The sequence below is a fragment of the Octopus bimaculoides genome, chromosome 20 (assembly GCF_046866305.1).
Source record: "Octopus bimaculoides isolate indiv1 chromosome 20, ASM4686630v1, whole genome shotgun sequence".
NCBI lineage: Eukaryota > Metazoa > Mollusca > Cephalopoda > Octopoda > Octopodidae > Octopus > Octopus bimaculoides.
Genome location: NC_142947.1, coordinates 18,844,007 through 18,865,731, shown reverse-complemented (window position 1 = coordinate 18,865,731; position 21,725 = coordinate 18,844,007). Strand labels below are relative to the sequence as shown.

Here is a 21,725-nt window from a genome sequence, read left to right as displayed (position 1 = left end):
AGCAAGAGACTTTATTTCACGTTGCTCCGGTTCACTCAGCTGCAGAAATGAGTTGTAACGTCACAGATACCAAGCTGTATCAGCCTTCGCTTTTGCCTTGGATAACATTGGTAGCGTGGAGAGAGGAGGCTGGTATGCATGGGCGACTGCTGGTCTTCCATAAACAACTTTGCCCAGACTTGTGCCTCGGAGGGTAACTTTCTAGGTGCAATCCCATGGTCAGTCATGACCGAAGGGGGTCTCAGCACTACTACTACTACTACTACTACTAATAATAATAATAATAATAATAATAAAAATAATAATAATAATATTCTAACTTGTTGTCTCTTGAGGTCTCTGGGTGAGACTTGGATCCAATTTGTACAAATGCAAAACAAAAGTCAAACATAAAATAATAATAATAATAATACTTGAAAATTATCACACCTCACTCCTCTGGAACTTCACCATTCAAACTGACAGAAGGATAGATGTGAATAGGCCAGACATTATATTGAAAGACTTCAGACAAAAATCATGCCTCCTCATTGATATGACTGTCCCAATCGATATAAATGTATCTGTCAAGACCTACCAAAAACTGAGCAAATATAAAGATCTTGAAATAGAAATTAGCAAAATGTGGAATCTGAAGACTAAAACAATACCTATTGTCATAGGTGCCCTAGAAATGATAGCAAAAGGAGCTGATTCCTACCTAGCTCAGATACCAGGTAAACTCAAAATGTCAGAAAGATAGCGCTCATGGGAACTGCCCATATCCTACATAAAATACTGTTTATATAATCTCAAATTTTAAAACAAACTCATAATTTTCTTATGGTTTCTTAAACATTCTCTAGAACAATACTATGTGCAAAATCAAATATATGACACCCTAGGCATGACACCAACATGAGGTTCTAACTTGTCTTTTCAGGTCTTTGAGTGAGGCTTGGAGTCAACTTGTACAAATACAAAACAAAAGTCAAACATATAATAATAATAATAATAATAATAATAATAATGATGATGATGATGATGATGATGATGATGATGATGATGATGATAATAATAGTAAATATCAACACTGGATAGAAGGACAAGAAAGTTGATGACGCTGCATGGGATGCTACACCTTAAAGCAAATTGTTACAACTTGGTGGCCATAACTTGAATTTACAGAATCAACAAGGATAGGGTGAACCCAAAACAACAACACACCATGAAATTTTTGTAAAATATTATTAACAATCGTCAGCATGAAAAAAACAGCCTACATACAAAAACAAATATATACACGAACAAAAAGCAAATGCTATATCAGACATGCAGTCAAAATATTTACAAAGGTAACACATATACACTGTTCAGAAATTCGGACTCTGAATCCCGGTTTTTGGTTTCACCAAAATTGGCCTCACACAAAACCTGGCCTCACAGTGGATTTTGAACCTTGGCTGTCAAACCTTGGATCTAATCATAAATAAATCTGTCAAAGCAATCATTTAAACTAAAAGTTTATGACACAAAACGGCTGCCAGACTACATCAATAATTATAATTAAAAAATTAAATAATTAAACAAAAAATCTAGGTTGCTTTTCACACAAAACTGCTTCATAGAAGCATGCTGATTAATCATTAGACAAAATTTACAGAGAGTTGTCTAATACAAAACTTTGGCTACATGAAAAATTAATTCATACACTCTTTAGCTTATTTATATAAATTTTAACATTTATCTTAACAGAAAATAGCTAGCAAAATTACCACACACCTGCCACAAATACAAGGTTTAAAATTCACATAAATATCATAACATAACATAACTTAAGAGATTTTTTTTGTACTCAACCAGATGTGACACAGAAATTATTTAAAATCTGACAAAAGTTCTGGCGAATTCCTGGAGCATAAAATAAATCCATTAATGCCTAACACCAAGTACAATGTGCATAAACTAAACAGACAATCATAGCTTCCAGAATCCAATTAAACAATTTTGTCTCACAGAAAAAACTGTCACAAAAAACTGGGGGTACAATTATCTCTGCTTATAAAGGTTTGCCAAGGTCTAGCCAATTTGTTATAGTTTCACAGTTTTGGTTAATAACATCTAGCTTCCCCCATTTTGACAATGGATTTCAACCTTACCTTACAGTGCAGCATGAAAAACTGTTTACCTGTTTAACTTAACATTATAATTTATAATTTCCTAACAAAATGTGAACAGACTGTATATGAAAAGAAAAGGACTAATTAGTATTGACCATTGTACAAGGAGTGAAAGAAGAATGCTTGCTGAGTATTTGATAAATGGTGATGAAGACCTGGTGCAATATACCACGAAAGATATGGGTGTAAATGCAGATGAAATGATGGGCAAGGAAGAGTTTTACCAAAGAGCTGAGGAGAAGAGAAAAGAAGTCCTTCTTGAAATGAGAATGCATGGACAGCTTGAAAGGAATACACAGGACATTAAGGATAATACAGCTTTGTGGGCATAGCCTGAGCAAGGTGATTTAAAGCATACCACTGAAAACCTGATCATTTCTGCACAAGACCAGGCTCTCACTACCAAGTCATTCAAGTATAACATCTATAGAACATCTGACACCCAGAAATACAGACTCTGTGGAAAGAGTGTGGAAAATGTGACCCACATTTTGTAAGTGGATGTGAGAGCCTTGCACAAGAAGAATACAAGTGCCACCATGATAAATTGTGTGTATCTTCATTGGCTCTTATGCTGTAAATACCAATATGAACTAACAGAGAACTGGTATGAGCATGTACCAAGTAAAGTTATGTGGGAGGATGGAAAAATAACAATACTCTGGGACTGTGATTTTCAGACAGATCGTGTAATTGAACACCGTCGGTTGGATATTGTCATATTGAATAAGAGAGACAAATACTGTCAGATCATTGATGTAGCCATACCAAATGATATGAATGTTGTAAGTAAAGAGGTTGGAAAAAATCACCAAGTATTCTGAATTGAAAGTGGAAGTGGCAAGACTGTATGAAATGTGAGAGGGTAATGTGAAAGTGATACCAGTGGTTATCGGAGCATTGGGCTCAATCCCACTGAAACTTCAAGACTTCTTAAGGCAACTTGAAATCCCATGCAAAATTGGCGTCTTGCAAAAAGCAGCCTTATTGGATACAGCAGACATCTTAAGGAAAGTATTATCTGTCTGAGGTCCTTGTTGTGACTTGACAGATGACTAAAGACTCCGGTGCATTTTTACCTACACTGCAAGGTCATATGCTGTTTATCTTGATATGAGATCACCATGTCACACACATATGGTTGCGATGCATGTGTCTGGTGTACATTTATCAGACAGGTAGTCATGATGGGTATATTGGGCTTCATATATTTGTACCCCAGTGTCACTTTGATGGCATGTACTGCCCTCTCACTCAATAATAATAATAATGATAATAATAATAATAATAATAATAATAATAATAATAATAATAATAATAATAATAATAATAATAATAATAACAACAATAATAAAGTAATAATAAAGAAGCAGGGAAAACTGGTACAAATAGCCACAAAACATGACCAAAATAAAAAAAAAAAACTGTTTTCTGTCTTATAAGGAAGCTGAAAAATACAAGTAAGAAATCATAGCACCTGACAACTATGAAGAAAAAGAAGAAACAACAAAAGCTGTAAAGCAACTGAAATCCAAACTAAAACTGGAACAACAACGTATCATGATAAAACAATGGCAAGAAAAGCCCCTTCATCACAAATATTGTGTTAAACTAAACAGAAAAAAATAGACAAAGTAAAATCCCAACAGTGGTTAAGAATCTCAGAACTCAAAGCTGGATTTTTGCAGAGTTTGAATTTTTAAAAAACTTTTTTTTGCAATTGTCTGATAATACAGACATAGACTTGCCCAAATGCATCAATAAATTAACATTGATTTTTTTTCACCGTTGTTACAATCATCTCTCTGAGAAACTGTGCACAAAAGACACAAGGCATGATCTCAAATAAGAACTCGCCATCACTCAGATCTCTATATATCTTCTCTAACAAAACTACTCAGAAAAACTGTATAAAAATTCTTGGTGGACAAAAAAAGCCCAAGAATTGGAACAGGTTGCTAACTCTCACAACTTGAGAGCACTGTATGCCATTCCAAAAGGTTTATTTGGTCCAAAAGAGGGTGGTACAAACTTATTCTTTCTAATGACAGGTCAAAACTCTTAAGTAGCAAAGAATCCACTATCAATTGTTCAGAAGTATCCTGCTCCAATTTAAGTATTCTATCCTTAACTGTTTTCCTACTCACAGAAAAATCTTTAATGCGCTGAATACTCTTTTCCTTTTCTGAAAAATCAACAAAAAGGAAAGGTGCTCACTTTAGCCAAGCTTCTTTAATATACTCCCCATCACTGAGTGGCTTTCCATGTTGGGCAATAACTTTTGAAACCTCAAAACTAGCAGCAACTAAGCTGGAACTGGGCTTGCCTGAAATAAAGCTTATAAAAGTATCAGTTTTTTTGTTTTTTTTTGTTCCCCTTCAGTTTTATTGCTTAAGTTCTTATGAACACTTTCAGAATGCCTATTTACAGAAGAAGTTCTACAAACGGAACAGTTTCGGAACAGAAAATACATAATGCTTTATTGTCTTTCTTAATCATACCAACCTCTTCAGTCCAGTACTTTTGAAATTCTCTAATAACCTCTTCAGTTGAACAACATCATTTCTTAGCTGGTGGTCCTGACATTCTGTACAATGTATAAAGAGCAGAAAAATATTACATGAGATAATGATATACGTGAAAAAGGAGGAAGAAGAAAAGTAAAATATCATTAAGTGATTAATAAGATTGATCAAACCACTTTACTTTTTATTAGTTTTTTTAATTAAAGCAAATAAAAAAAAATAGTTTGTTATCCCCACAAAATGGTAGGATGGGTGTGGTGCAAAGATCAGTAAAAAAGAAAGACAAAGCATGCACAAATTGCGAAATTTTATGGCCCTGAATAATTTGACGCTTACAGTAAATCATTTTAAGAAGCCATGACATTTGTAACAGTTGAAGCTCGAGATAACAATCCAGTGCATGCATAATCTCATCTGTATGCAATGCATGTACTCTATATGCACAATGTACACACAACAACTACAATGAAAACATCACCACGGTCAACTAACTTGCATGCAGGCTGAATTTAGCAGCATTGACCTGCAGCCCTCTAAATACAATTTAGTCACTTGAACATTGATGGACATCAAATGATCTATGTAACAAAAATTACAATACAGTACTGGCTTATTTATTAGAAATTGTTGAAAAAGTCGTGATATTATTGTATATAAGCTGTGCAAGTATATTTACAGTATTTATAAGTCATAACAAATAGCATGATAGGAAATCAGGGAAGAACTGCATTAAGATGGTTGGATGTGATTTGAGTGAGATTGGGCTGCTATTTCTTTTGTATCCTGTGATCATGTACAGCCCCCTCCCTTATTGGTTTCGGATGGTGGTGGGGTGATGATAATGGTAGTTGTAATGATAGTCTTCTTGTTGTTGTTGCTGCTGCTGTTGTTGGCAGCGATGGTGGAGAAGTTGTTTTTGTTGTTGTTGCTTCACCTCAGGTCAGCATTGATTGATCTATGATCAAAAGCATCCCAGCCAACCATGCCCATTCCATCTTTTACAGGATATGAACCACTACATTATCCAGAGTGTCCTTTCCTTTCCCATAGAAGATGTGGCTTCAGTGATATAGGGTTACTATTTCTAGCAGGTCACATAGATGTTCCCTCACTGTGGTGGTGTTGATGACATCAGTGATAGTGTTTATTGTGGTGGTAGTAGTGGTGCTGTTCTTAAGGATGGTAGTGGTGGTGGTAATGATGTGGTGATGATAGTGGGATAACAAGCAATCAACCATTTCTAACTATTATACCATTCCACTGCTCTAAAAGGAAGTAAATTAATTACTGCCACCTCACAATGAGTTAATTAGCTATTTGGAAATGATTGTAGCTGTTGTACATGTAATAATGTCAGTGGTGGTGAAAATGATGATGATGATGATGATGATGATGATGATGATGATGATGATGGGGATGTGCCACTCCAATATAGTTAACAGGACTTGGATGATGATTGACAAGGGTGGAAGAGAGTAACAGCAGACAGAGAGAATATGCATGTGGGTGAGAGAGGGAAGGAGAGAGAGAAGGGAGGGGAGGGAGAGGAAGTAATCAAAACCAGACAAAGTAACGAAATTATCAAGAGAGAGATCTGAATGCTTCTTTTTTGTTACCCAATTTAGTCTGTCAACTAATAACATGTTGTTTAATTATCAAATGACAGGGTGAACTGATCCCTTTTACTACTACTACTACTACTACTACTTACTGCCACTACTGCTACTGCTGCTGCTACTACCGCTGCTGCTGCTACTGCTGCTGCTACTGCTGCTGCTACTGCTGCTGCTGTAACTGGTTTAGACCTTATTAACCCTTTTGTTACCATATTTCTGTTGAAATGCAATTCCGCCCCTGGTTGATTTGACCTTTCAGTCTTTAAGGGTCAATAAAATAAGTACCAGTCAAGCACTGGGGTTGATGTAATTGACTCGTACCCTCCCCCAAATTCCAGGCCTTGTGTCTATAGTAGAAAGGATATTTCTGTTGAAATGCTCTAAACTGTTTCAATTAATTTTTAAAGTAATGAAGTATTTAGTAAAATAACATTGTTATTTTTAAGCTGCTATTTGGAACATAGATTAACAAGAAATTTTGACAGAAAGTTTTAATTCAAATCATTTTAACCCTTTAGTATTTAAACTAGCCATATCCAGCCCAAATTTTCTCGTTTTATGCTCAAGCCAGCCAGATCTGGCATCACACACTACAACGTCATTCTAATAATAAACAATCACATCATCAAAATCTCAAAACTATGAGATAATGGATGATTAATTTTTAAAAAATGTGAGTGGCTGTGTGGTAAGTAACCCTAACCCGGAACCACATGGTTCCGGGTTCAATCCCACTGCATGGCACCTTGGGCAAGTGTCTTCTACTATAGCCTCGGGCCGACCAAAGCCTTGTGAGTGGATTTGGTAGACGGAAACAGAAAGAAGCCCGTCATATATGTGTACTAGCTGTTTTTCCCGGTTTCACTCAGGCAGTGTGGTGGATTTGGTTAAAGGCTATTTCCTATGTATATTTTGAATAATAAAAAGAACTAAAAATAAAAAAAACAAAAAAAGTAAGAACAACCCCAAAACAATACGATGCTAAGGATTTTGAGGGTCGATATTGTAAAACTAACTTCACGTGTGTACCCATAGCCCCATGTAGTCACGGAACTTTATTTGTGGTATAACCTCGCCTTAAAAGAAAAATATATGGTAGTGCGGTTGTTGTATTGACGACACAAGAATGTTAATCGAAACTGTTCAAGATCAATCATAGGTTGGACGTTCATGTACACTGATTAGAATTGTGAATTTCAATTATTGAAAACGCGTTCCCGGATGGATACAATTATGCAGAGTCCGTTTGTCTCAATATGGAAAAGCTGTTTGAATGTCGACGTTTGAAAACGTTTGTAACTGAAGTTAAAAAAAAACATAGTAATTAGAAAGAGCATAAGCTATGGCTTTTTTTTTTTTAATGCACAAAAAATTGAAATTATTTTTTTTCTGTGCCGCTGATGAAAATTTTCGAAAAACAAACCCAGCCACATTACTTGGAAATAAATAATCTCTATTGTGCTGGTTTTTCGTAAAATTTCACGCATGGGAAAGGCAACTAAATCGCCCCTCCCCACGTTGAATGGGATATTCCTATCTTAAAAAGTAATAATCGATTATCTCGGTAACCATGGGAGTTGGAGGGCAATAAAAATCTCCTGAACATGAGCAGACCATGCTGCCACTCTGTGCTGAATTTCACGTGATTCCACTGCACCGTTCTCGAGTGAATCTGCCGACACTCAATCAATCAATCAATCAATCAAGCAATCAAGAGCACTGCAATTTATAGTATATATATATATATATATATATATATATATATATATGTATGTATATATGTGTGTGTGTGTGTGTGTGTGTGTGTGTGTGTGTGTGTGTGTGTGTGTGTGTGTGTGTGTGTGTGTGTGTGTGTTGTGTGTCTGTGTTTGTCCCCCCACCATTGCTTGACAACCGATGCTGGTGTGTTTACGTCCCCATAACTTAGCGATTCGGCAAAAAGAGACCGATAGAATAAGTACTAGGCTTCCAAAGAATAAGTCTTGTGAGTGGATTTGGTAGACAGAAACTGAAAGAAGCCCATTGTATATATATATATATTCCTTACTCGTTTCAGTCATATTTGACTGCAGCCATGCTGGAGCACCACCTTGAAAATATGTGTGTGTGTGTGTGTGTGTGTCACTGTATTTGTGTTTGTCCCCCACCACTGCATGACAACTGGTGTGTTTATGTCTCCATAACTTAGCAGTTCATACATACACAGAGACTCACACATACCCTCCCACACAAACAAATCTATGTATATATGCCTGTATACACACACACAGATACGCTCACATATACACACATATACATACATTCGTCTACCAAATCCACTCACAAAGCTTTGGTTGGCCCAAGGTTATATAGAAGACACTTGCCCAAGATGCTATGCAGTGGGAATGAACCCAGAACTATGTGGTTGTGAAGCAAGCTTCTTATTACACAGCCATACCTGTGCCTATAAAATGTAAAGATGGACGAAATGACACTAAGCATTTTGACCAGCATGCTAATGATTCTGCCAGCTCACTGCCTTCAAGCCTTATGACTGATATCCAGTCATAAGAACTCAATATACTAAGACTTTTAAGTAAAATGTCAGGTGATTACAGAACATAATATAAATTAAAGAATGGCAAAAGAACAGGAGTTATGTAATCTATTGCATTAGCTTACAGTACTCCCTGCTATAAAAACCATTGCATTCACCTTTGAGTGATTGTGAGACTCCTCATAGCTTATTCAGAGTCATTTAAATGAAGTGTGTTTGTTGTATTTAATACATAGAGTTGGCTACAGACAGAAACTATTTATTGTAGAAGGTGGAAACTCCACCCAGAGAATAATACATATATAAATGCATATATTTTCATTTTTAAACCAGAATAAAAGCAGACACATATATGTATACATGAATATACGCTTGTGTGACCTTATATACGCCCACGTGTGAAGACACACACACATACAGGTACAAAGATATATATATATGTGTGTGTGTGTGTATGTGTGTGTGTGTATGTGTGTGTAGTGGCTTCATGTAGGCATGGCGTGGATTCAATCCTCGATTGCCAAATTTCACTTAGCAGTTCAACAACACTTTTCTCAGGGTAAAACAATAGTTTTTCTGTGAGTGACAACAGTTACATTTCCCAGATACCTTCGCTAAGCAGAATAATATTTTTGCCACTTGAGCCTTCTAACCTCTTCTAGGCCACCAAAAGCTAGAATAGAGACAACAGACCGCCAACAAAATTTATTGTTCCCAACAATATGTCTATTCTTCTAGCTGATTTTGGATAGTTATAAAAACAAGAACTCTGTAAGCCAAAGTCAGTTAGTGAGAACCGAGTCTGGCTGACCAGCTGAACAAAACGCCGTCTCTAAAGGAAAAGGCACAAAGGGACAACTATGGTAACTCACCAATGAAGCAGTTGTTTCGTCCCACCACTCTTACTTTCACTAACTCACTTTCTTTTCTCTGTAATATTACCATATCTCTCTCTATATGCTACTTTGAGATCATGTACACACACATACAGGGTGAAATTAACTTTCTTTACCTTGCATGCTTTAAGAACTGTGTTATATTATTACACTAGCCTATCCATTGTGGTACGGCATTATATTATGCAACGATAAATAAAAAATTGGAGTCAACATCAACATTGATCAGTGTTCTTCTTTCATCTTGCACATCTTAAAAAATGGCAACCAACAATGAATATCAACTGTAACACACACACACACACATACATGTATATATATATATATATATATATATATATATATATATATATAGGCACAGGATTGGCTGTGTGATAAGTAGCTTGCTTACCAACCACATGGTTCTGGGTTCAGTCCCACTGCATAGCAACTTGGGCAAGTGTCTTCTACTATAGCCTCGGGTCGACCAAAGCCCTGTGAGTGGATTTGGTTGATGGAAACTGAAAGAGGCCCATCATGTGTGTGTGTGTGTTTGTGTGTGTGTGTGTGTGTGTGTATGTTTGTGTGTCTGTATTTGTCCCCCCAACATCGCTTAACAACCAATGCTGGTGTGTTTTCGTCCCTGTAACTTAGCAGTTTGGCAAAAGAGACTGATAGAATAAGTACCAAGCTTACAAAGAATAAGTCCTGGGGTCGATTTGTTTGACTAAAGGTGGTGCTCCAGCATAGCCACAGTCAAATGACTGAAATAAATAAAAGAATAAAAGAATATATATATGTATAAGAGAAGGTATAAATAATGGTCATTACATATTTTTTTTGATTTACAGCAGTTTCCAGTAGTCATTATAAGTTCGTTATTGATAGCTCTACTCAGTTTATTGATGAGTTTAGAAAAATTGAATGACTTAAAAAATTAATGCAACTTTCGTCAGTCATTTCTGCTTATAACAAAAGTGTAAAAACCAGTACAACTAGAACACAACAATAGATTTACAATATAGAATGGTGATGAATCTCAAACCCTGCTACAAAAATATGTGGAGTTCTTTACTAGTCTAAACAATATTGTTAGCCTGGTGTACTAACAGAGAGCTTATAAAGTATTTTGCCCGGACTGATAATCTCTCACTAATAACTCTGCTTTATATATATATATATATATATATATATATATATATATATAGCTAGCTGTAAAATCTCAAGAAGAGATCAAAGTAGTGACTATTCTAAAAGTAAAGTCAGTCTCCACATCAAACTGGCAGTTCCATGTTACTATTAATCTAACCCCAACCAGATACTCCACCAGCTGATTATCAGTGTGACTCTGAGTAAAAAGTAAGCAACATTTTGAAACGTGAAATTCGTCACAATATGTTTCAACAAAGCGGAAATTTCATTCATCAAAGTAAGTACCATTACAATCAACACATTTTTGCCAACGAGCTACAAGTCTGTTTATTCTGGTGACATAAAAATCTGGAGTTCTGGAGCTGATGAACTCTTTGAACACACTTTCAGCATCAGTTTGATTTTTGAACTCCTTCTCTCGCAGGAGACCATCAAGATGCTTGAAAAAGTGGTAGTCGGTAGGAGAAAGGTCTGGAGAATAAGCTGGGTAGGGAAGAACTTCACAGTCAAGCTCCCTCAACTCCCTCAACTCCCTCAACTCCCTCAACTCCCTCAACTCCCTCATTAGTGAAACGTATGGTCAAGCATTGTCAGGAAGAATGATTGGCTCTTTTCTGTTGACCAGTCTGGGACGGAGGAGTAGCAGTTTTTCATTCATTTTGGCAATTTCATGACAATATGTTTCTGCAGTAATGGTTTTTCCAGGCTTGAAGAAGTTATAGTGGATGTGTCCAGCAGTACACCACCAAACAGTCACCATGGCCTTCTTTTTGAAGAGCTCAGGTTTAAAGAAGGTATTTGGTGCTGCATTTTGGTCCAACCACAGTGAAGAATTTTTTTTTTTTTATTGTACAGAATCCACTTTTCATCGTAAGTTACAATACAGTCAAGAAATGGATCAGTCTGGTTACACAGAAGAAGCGATGACTAAATTTCATATATGTTCATTTTCCGAATTTCTTTCAAATCGTGTGGTACCCATTTATTGAGCATTTTTTGATTTTTTGATCACATGCAAATGGCAGCAGGCAGTTTTCTGGCTAACTTGAAGTTCTTTTGCCAGTTCTCAAGTGGATTTACATGGATGTTTCTCAATGATGATCTCTAATTGATCATCATCGACGACAGATAGGCATCCACTATGCTCATGATCTTCAAGGCTCAGGACTCCACTGTGAAATTGGTCAAACCATTTTCAAGCTGACCAGTCACTGGTCATTTCCTCACCAAATGTTTTATTGATGTTGCAAGCAGTTTCAGCTGCTTTACATCCTTTTTTGAAGTTGAATAGCAAAATTGGCCAAATATCATGTTAATTTATTGATGCATTTGGGCAAGTCTGTGTCTGTATTATCAGACCATTGCAAGAAAATGTTTAAAAAGTTCAAAACTCTGCAAAAATCCGGTACAAATTCTTCTTGGTTCAAAACATTGCTTACTTTATACTCTACCTGGTACAATATATATTGTTAGCAGGGGAAGCAAACACTTTCCACCCTCTGGCAGGTAACAGGATTGCGAGACTGACTCAGTTTCAAGCTATTTGGCTCATCCTCAGTCATGAGCACCTGTCCGCCAGAGTCTGTTTCAGCCAACAATATATTGTAAACTTAGATCATGTGACCACAACAGTACCAACTATAAGCACACATACGCAGAAGGCAGAGTGACAATAATAAAGATATGTTATGGCGAAAGTGCGAATAATTTTTGACTTCCCCTTGTATATTCACAATCACACAAACACATACATGTACTTCAATTAATATACCCACCCCAAAAGTAATTGTAGAAAATTAGGTTAAAAGGGGTAGGGAGGGGAGGTATTGATGATTAATAAATTGTAATTCCTTTTAGCATTGGCAGTTCTTTAGAGCTGTGAAGCAGCAGCAGATTACCCACAGATCCAGTGTAAGACCATGCCTGACCATGTGCTATTGGCTCTACACATATTTAGATGTCTATTAGTTTATTTTTAGTTGATTCTGTAAAGTAAGAAAGTTTGCGTGTGAGATGAGGGTCAGGCTGTTTGGTGAATCATAAATGGTTATTTAGGAAGAATTACTAAAAATAAACAACACTGCTGTAATTGTATTGCAAATGTTACAAATAAGGTCCTTATTGTGGCCACTCCCCCACCTCAACATCACTCACCCTGACAGACAAGGTTGGGGGTAGGATGGTAGTGATGTGTGTGTGTGCATGTGTATGTGTATGTGTATGTGTGTGTGTGTGCGCGTGTGTGTGTGTGTGTGCGTGTGTGTGTGTGTGCATGTGTGTGTGCGTGTGTGTGTGCGTGCGTGTGTGTGCTTGTGTGCATGTGTATATATATATCTGTTGTATCTGTCTGATGGAATCATTTACATGCGAGACAAAATGCTTCGTGGCATTTTGTCCATCTTTACATTTTGAGTTCAAATTCCACCAAGGTCGACTTTACTTTTCATCCTTTCATGGTTGATAAAATAAGTACCAATTGAGTATTGGAGTTGATGTAATTGACTAACCCTCCATCTCCACTAAAATTGATGGCATTACCATTATTTTTAAAGTAGTACACCAGCATAGTCACATTCCTATGGCTGAAACCATAAAAAGAATAAGTAAGTTTTACCAGTACAAGCACCTGCTATTCTTTTACCTGTTTCTGTCATTAGATTGTGGCCTTGCTGGGGCACCACCTTGAAGGGAATTTCTAGTTGATCAAATTGACAGCAGTACTTATTCTGTCAGTCAATTTTCTGCTGAACCATTAAGTTAAGGGGAAATAAACAAACCTACACTAATTATTATGTGGTGAGAGACAAACATAGCACATACCACAAACACATACACATGCATGCATGCACACACACTCATGTGCACACATGCACACAAACATATGCACACACACACACAAATACACACACAAACACACACATGCACACACAGACACAGACACATACATACACAAACACACATACAGGGGTTGGACAAAATAATGGAAACACCTTAAAATTTCAAACAAATTTATTTTAATATAGGGTAGGACTGCCTTTGGCAGTAATTACAACTTAAATTCTATGAGGTATGGACTCGTACAAAGTTTGAATTGTTTCCAAAGAAATTTTGTCCATTCTTCAGCTAAAACAGTCTCCAGTTCTTGTAGTGATGATGGTGGAGGACATCAACTCCTTACTTGTTTTTCTAAAATGCACCATAAATGTTCAATAATATTGAGATCTGGGGACTGTGGTGGCCAGATAAGATGTTCAACTTCACTTGAATGTTCCTCATGCCATTCAGTAACAACTTTAGCTGTGTGAATTGGTGCATTATCATCCTGAAAGACTGCATTTCTCTCTGGGAACAGTTCCACAACCATAGGATGAATTTGATCAGATAAAATGCTTAAATAGTTTTGACTATTAATTCTGCCATGAAGGAAAACCATTGGGCCAGCAGATTTACAAGATATAGCCTCCCAGATCATCACAGATCCTCCTCCATGTTTAACAGTTGGAAGAAAGCAGTCTGGGTCAAATGCTTCTTTTGGCTGTCTCTACACATATACTTGGCCAGTGATCAGAAATAAGGTAAAGGATGACGCATCCGAGAAAGTAACATTCTTCCACTACTCTAGAGACCAAATCTGTAGGTTTTTACTCCACTCTAAACGCTTTGCAAAGTTTGTTTTTGAAAGTAGTGGTTTTCTGATTGCAGTCCTCCTGTGAAATCCAGCTTTGTGCAGCTCCCTGTGAACAGTTTTTGTGGAAACTGGGTTCTCGAAGTAGTCACTAAGCTCTGCAGTAATTTTGGGAGCTGTACTTTTGTGATCCTTTCTAACAATTTGCGTAAGAATCCGACGGTCCCTATCTGAAAGTTTTGGTTTTCTTCCAGAGTTTTGTTTCAATGAGGAGGTTTTTCCCTCTTTCTCAAAGGCTGTCATTACTTTCGAGACAGTACTTCCCGATACACCAAACATTTCGGCTGTTTTCGTTACACTAGCGCCTGCCATACAAGCACCAACAATTTGACCTCTTTGAAAGTTCGGTAGATCTGTCATTTTAATGAATTTTAATTCTGATAATATTTGAAAAGAAACAGTAATTTTAGCAAAACATATTAAGTAACACTAATAATAAATCAAAAAACATAAAAATAAGCAAGCTTTGACAGTTTTATAGATATTTCAAAATTATGATTCTATGATGCTAGGTGTTTCCATTATTTTGTCCAACCCCTGTACATACACACACACACACATGGATACTCAAGGCGGTGAACTGGCAGAAACGTTAGCACGCCGGGCTAAATGCTTAGCGGTATTTCGTCTGCCGCTACGTTCTGAGTTCAAATTCCGCCGAGGTCGACTTTGCCTTTCATCCTTTCGGGGTCGATCAAATAAGTACCAGTTACACACTGGGGTCGGTATAATCGACTTAATCCGTTTGTCTGTCCTTGTTTGTCCCCTCTGTGTGTAGCCCCTTGTGGGTAGTAAAGAAATAAAGAAATAACACACATGGATACACATGTGCACACACACAAGCACATACACACACACACACATGCACACATATGCTCACACTCATAGACAACAGGCTTCTGCAAAGTTTCTCTCTGCCAAATTCACTCATGAGATGTTGGTTCACTTGGGTCTATAAGTAGAAGAGACACCTACCGAAGATGTCAAGCAGTAGGACAGAATTCATAACTATATGGTTGTGAAGTGAATTTTTTAAGCAGATAGCCATACCTGTGTGTACGTACGTACATACATACATGCATACATGCCTACATACAAACAAGGTGGCACCATCAACATCAGACGTGCAAGAGTAGCGGGCCATTTAAAATATATTTTTGAGCACTCCTTTCTAAATTTACACTGACTTCTCCTGTTTAATTTCACCTTTTGTTCTTTCTACAGTTTTCACTTCCTCGTCATTGGAATAATTTAGCGCCTTCAGACTATCATCGCTTCAGCCCCATAAAAGAGGGTTTGAGAAGCAAACATTACTCCAGTGATGAAGTGAAAACTGTAAGTAAAGAAGTGGCTCAAAGAACAGTCAACAGAATTTTAAGGGGCAGGGATACATGCTCTCATTCAAAGGTGGAACATTGCTATTGAGAGAAACGGTGACTATGTTGGGAAGTAGGGATGTGATCCACAGAGGACCAGCTTCATTTTGATGTATGATACATGTTCCTGTGTTGGTAATTATACCTGTCCTAAACAAAATGGCATTACTTTTTGACTCACCCTCATATATTATTTCTTATTTCATCCATTATGTTAATATATTTTTTATTTATTTTATTTTTACTGTTTTATACCTCTATACTTTTATATTCTTCTATATTTTTAAATTCTCATATTTTTGTATTTTGTTGTTTACATTTTATGGGCTATTTTTCATTCCTTGAATATTTTCCAAATTACCTTGTTTTTATATCCTGATGAGTACATGAATTTTTAACTATGCTAGGTTTGTGTGTGTGTGTGTGTGTGTGTGTGTGTGTGTGTGTGTGTGTGTGTGTGTGTGTGTGTGTGTGTGTGTGTGTGTGTGTATACATATATGTATGTGTGTGAATGTATGTATATATATATGTATATAAACATATGCATGTGGGAGGTGTATATTGTACATGCTTATATATCTACAGGTTTTTTATCTGTAAATTATATTATATTTTATGTGTGTAAGTGTTTATTGGCATATCTAAATGTTTATATATATGTATGTATGTGTATTTTTGTTAGTGTACATGTGTGTATTTATAGATGTGTGTATATGCATAAGTAGACATATGATGTATATGTGTATATACATATATATTATATATATATATATATACGTATGTATAAAAATATGTATGTATACATATGCATATATATATATGTTTGACTGTGTATGTATATAAATGCATACATATATATGTATATATATACATATATATATACATATATTTATATATATATATATACATATATATATATATTTATATATATATATATATATTTATATATATATATATATATATATATATATATATATATATATATATATATATATATATATATATATATATATATATATATATATACTTAATCATATCAAAGGGAAATGGAAATTAATAAAAATTTTCACCTCCAAGTGGCCTAGCATATAAAAGTTTGGTCCAAAGACTATGAATTACTCGAAAGGTACAGTGTATATTTAAACACTTGAGAGGAATCCACTCATGGCTAGTTTTTATTTTTCATTTCGTTCCTTTTGGGATTTTATCCCTAATTTTGTGGTTCTAGAACCTAGCTGTTCTTTCTAGCGTAAGGAATCTCATGAGTGGATTCCTCTTATGTGTTTAAATATACACTGTACCTTATGAGTATATATATATATATATATATATATATATATATATATATATATATATATATATATATATATATATATATATATATATATATATATGATGGATTTTCTTGTCCTGAATGACAAATGAGGGTTCAGTAAAATAAAATGTTAATCATGTTCTATGGACACGAATGTTTTTCTTGAGCCCTGTTGGTACCTTGCAAACCTATTTAATACCATCTGACCCAAACAAGTTGATTTTAGTCTCATCAGAAAAAAGAATTTTATTCTCAAAGACCTTCCCCTTACATACATTAGTTTCAGCAAAAGAAAAACGACTTGATTTATGTCTGGTAGTGAGGAGAGACTTCCTACGAGAAATGTATCCATGAAGACCACACTGGTTCAAACTTCCATGAGCTGTTTAGGCAGATATACCTTTTCCACTAACAGAATGCACTTAACATCCAATACACAACGTTGGATGTAGTGAATATCATGTGCAGTTAAAATAGAAGGATGACCTGGACCATGTTTATTGCTTAGCCATCCAGTAGCTTTGTACTTCTGAATTACTTTGGCAACTGCATTTAAGATAATATGTATTTATTTGCGAATTAACTTGTATCCTAAACCATTCTTGTGCAAATTGAAAGTAATTTTCTTCAAATCTTCAGACAATTCTTTTCCTTCTGGTGCCATTTTTATCACAATAAAGAAGATTTCTACCATGATACACGAATCAGAATTCTTACAGATGCAATAACAATGACCTGTGCAAAAATGCCAGGAGAAATAATTTATTAGAATTAAAATTATCAGCAATATCTGAATTTAGTAAAAAAAAAGTGGATAAAGTACATACTTCTGTGAGATACTTATGTGTGTGTGTATATATATATATATATGAATAAAAATAAAAAATATTAAAAAAAGGGTTTTGTATGATCGTGTATAGAGGAATATATTATTTAAAAGAGTTCCAACTCTGTCTGTTTTTTATGTTTTATTTATATTTTTATAAAATTAATGTGGGATATAGAATATGGAATATATAATATATATAGTAAAATGAAATGAAGTATTGAATGTCTTATTGAATATATGAAATATTGAGTATTAAATATAGAGTATTAAATATATAAGGACTAATATACTTTCCTGCCTCATGGCATTCATCAAGTGAATAATGCATCTTCACAAATGCACCCATTTACTTATAAACATGGATACACACACACACACACACACACACACACACAAATGACACGCACACACAGAATTAGAAATATCTGTCTACATATGTGCACATATAATACACATATACAAACACGCACATGCATACATATGTACACTCACACACATGCGCATAAACACAGACACACACAAAGACGCACACAGACTTTAAAATATAGATGTTCCATATTCTATATTCTATATCCCACATTAATTTTATAAGAATATAAATAAAACATAAAAAACAGACAGAGTTGGAACTCTTTTAAATAATATATATATATATATATATATATATACTAGCAGAAATACCCGGCGTTGCCCGGGTTAAAGAGAATAATGAAATCTAAAAACGCCGTCTAGACTACGCATCATCTTTATATATAGAGATGTATATACACACACGCACCCAAACACACGTATATATATATATGTATATCAATATAAATATATGAAAGTCAATGAAGTTTCGTAAAAGAAGGTGATCATGTACATACTTTCTTGCTGTTGTGATTATAACACCTCATTGTAAACTATGTTCCTTGTTTTCCCTTGTGGAGCATATACAAATAGGTTTTTTGTTGCTGCCCACTCTTGAGCAGCCAACATACAGTTGTCCATGTGAGAAGCAGGGCTCTTCCAAGAGAAGACCAGCTACAGACAGTGTTTGACCCTGATATTTGTTTATGGACATGGCAAAAGTCACACGAAGGGGGAATTGTAGTCTTCTGAATGTAAAAGGAATGTCTGCTCCTGATGGAGTAAGAGGAATTCTTGGAATAAAGACGTCATCCCCTTTTGCACATCCAGAAAGAATGGTAGCCTCGATAACGTGTGACATCATTTTCTAAATAATGCTCATCTGTTATGTTCGGGTTAAAATTTCATCAACATCAAAAATATATGAATTTTCATGGGAGTTATGGCCGTTATGCAAAGAATATAATTTCCAAATTTCATAAAGATCCATTCAGTACTTTTGACGTAGTTTTGGATAAGAAAACAAATGACTAATGTGTGTGTTTGTGTGCATGTGTATGTGTGTGTGATGGGTGTATATATGTATAGATATCTGTATGCATGTATATATGTATATATGTGTACATATTACATGTATATCTATATATATATATATATATACATCTACACATATGTATACATATACATGTATGTATAGATCTATATATATATACATATACGTGTACATCTATATGTATACATATACATATCTCTCTCTCTCTCTCTCTCTCTCTCTCTCTCTCTCTCTTTCTCTCTCTCTCTCTCTCTGAAAATATCTGTCATTACAGTATCGAAATGGTGTACATATACATGTATATGTATACATATACATCTCTCTCTCTCTCTCTTTCTGTCTCTCTCTTTCTCTCTTTCTCTCTGTGAAAGTATCTGTCACTACAGTATCGAAATGTGATTGTTTCAGTTAGTGGAATAGTTTCATTTTTAAAGTGAAAGTATTTGACATGAGTGTTTTTGTTTCACTTTTGACACGTAATACTTAAATAGTGGAGGAGATATTATGTTGCCGTGTACTCGAACTGTGCAAGAAGTTAATAATTTTTTTTGACTAAAATACAACTGGAACCCTAAGTAAGGCATGTGTAAAATTTGAATGAAATTGGTTGCGTAGTTCTCGAGTTTTAAGGATTCACACAGACAGACAGACAGACAGACAGACAGACAGACACACATTCTCATTTTTATATATATATATATATATATATAAATATATATATATATATATATATATATGGACAAATTTCTATCTGAAATCCCAGATGAAGCCACAAGGTATATATATATATATATTATATGCATGTTTGTGTGTGTGGTACCTGTGGAAGGGGTAGATCCAGGACATTGGGTCTCACTGAAGATATGATAAGGGACCAGGAGATGTGGTGATTTGCTGTACTTGATAAGATGTATCAAGCTAAGTTAAATCACTGTTTTCAACACATACAGGCTTATCCTTTCAGTTGCCAGTGTTGCATTAACATACCCATGCAAGTAGCATATAAAAAGCATCCAACATACTCTGTTAAGTGGTTGGTATTAGGAAGGGCATCCAGCTGTAGAAACCATGCCACAACAGACAGTTGGACTCTGGCTAACTCCCTGCTAGCCAGCTCCATGCCAAACCATCCAACCCATGCCAGCATGGAAGGCGGACATTAAACAATGACGATGATGATGAGATAGATAGATAGATAGATAGATAGACAGATAGATAGATAGATAAATAGATAGATAGATAGATAGATAGATAGATAGATAGATAGATAGATAGATAGATAGATAGATAGATAAATAGATAGATAGATAGATAGATAGATAGATAAACAGATAGATAAATAGATAGATAGATAAATAGATAGATAGATAGATAGATAGATAGATAAACAGATAGATGTGTGTGTGTGTGTGTGTGTGTGTGTGTGTGTGTGTGTGTTTGTCCACCATGTCACTTGACAACCAGTAGTGGTTTGTTTACATTGCCATAATTTAGCAGTTCAGCAAAATGAGACGAAAATCATATGTCCCAAGCTTAGAAAAATAAGTACTGGCATCAATTTGTTGAAGTAGACCCTTCAAGGGCGGTGTCCCAGCATGTCTGCAGTTCAATGACTGATATAAGGGAAAGGTAAAAGAGTATGTATTTAAGAATACATTATCTAATGTGTCATTCTCTTTTTATGACAGTTGTCACTTGAAGGCTATTTATAACAGACTCTGGTGACTACTGCATAAACCATTCAGCCATGCAGCCATTTTCATGTCATGTTGACCTCAAATGTCAGCTCTCTTTACTAAATTCAAAAAATTTCTCTTTGCAAAACAGGTTTTAAACTGACTTTCTTTTATATTTGTGCATATATGTGTTCATGTGTGAGTGTATGTGTTTGTGTATTATGAGCGCACATACTTAAATAGATATTTTAAAGTTTGTGTGCGTCTTTGTGTGTGTCTGTGTTTATGCGCATGTGTGCGAGTGTACATATGTGTGCATGTGCGTGTTTGTATATGTGTATTATATGTGCACATATATAGACAGATATTTCTAATTCTGTGTGTGCGTGTCATTTGTGTGTGTGTGTGTGTGTGTGTGTGTGTGTGTGTGTGTGTGTATCCATGTTTATAAGTAAATGGGTGTATTTGTGAAGATGCATTATTCACTGTATCTTTATAAATGTTATGTGTGTATTAAGTGCATGTATGGCTGTGAAGAGGCAGAGGTGTGGTAGGATGGTAAGATGCTTACTTCCCAAT

The 21,725-nt window shown here is 35.4% G+C and overlaps 1 long non-coding RNA gene across 1 annotated transcript in view; it reads right to left on the bottom strand.

Annotated features, from left to right (window-relative positions):
* The window catches only part of LOC128250335 (uncharacterized), a 32,172-nt gene extending 12,180 nt beyond the window's left edge, over window positions 1-19,992 (bottom strand). Inside the window, exons 1-2 of the long non-coding RNA XR_016237525.1 lie at window positions 18,935-19,992; window positions 4,665-4,746 (exon numbers count right to left, since the gene is read on the bottom strand). This is a non-coding gene — a long non-coding RNA (uncharacterized LOC128250335). The remainder of the gene's footprint in view (window positions 1-4,664; window positions 4,747-18,934) is intronic.
* Window positions 19,993-21,725: the final 1,733 nt, after the last annotated feature.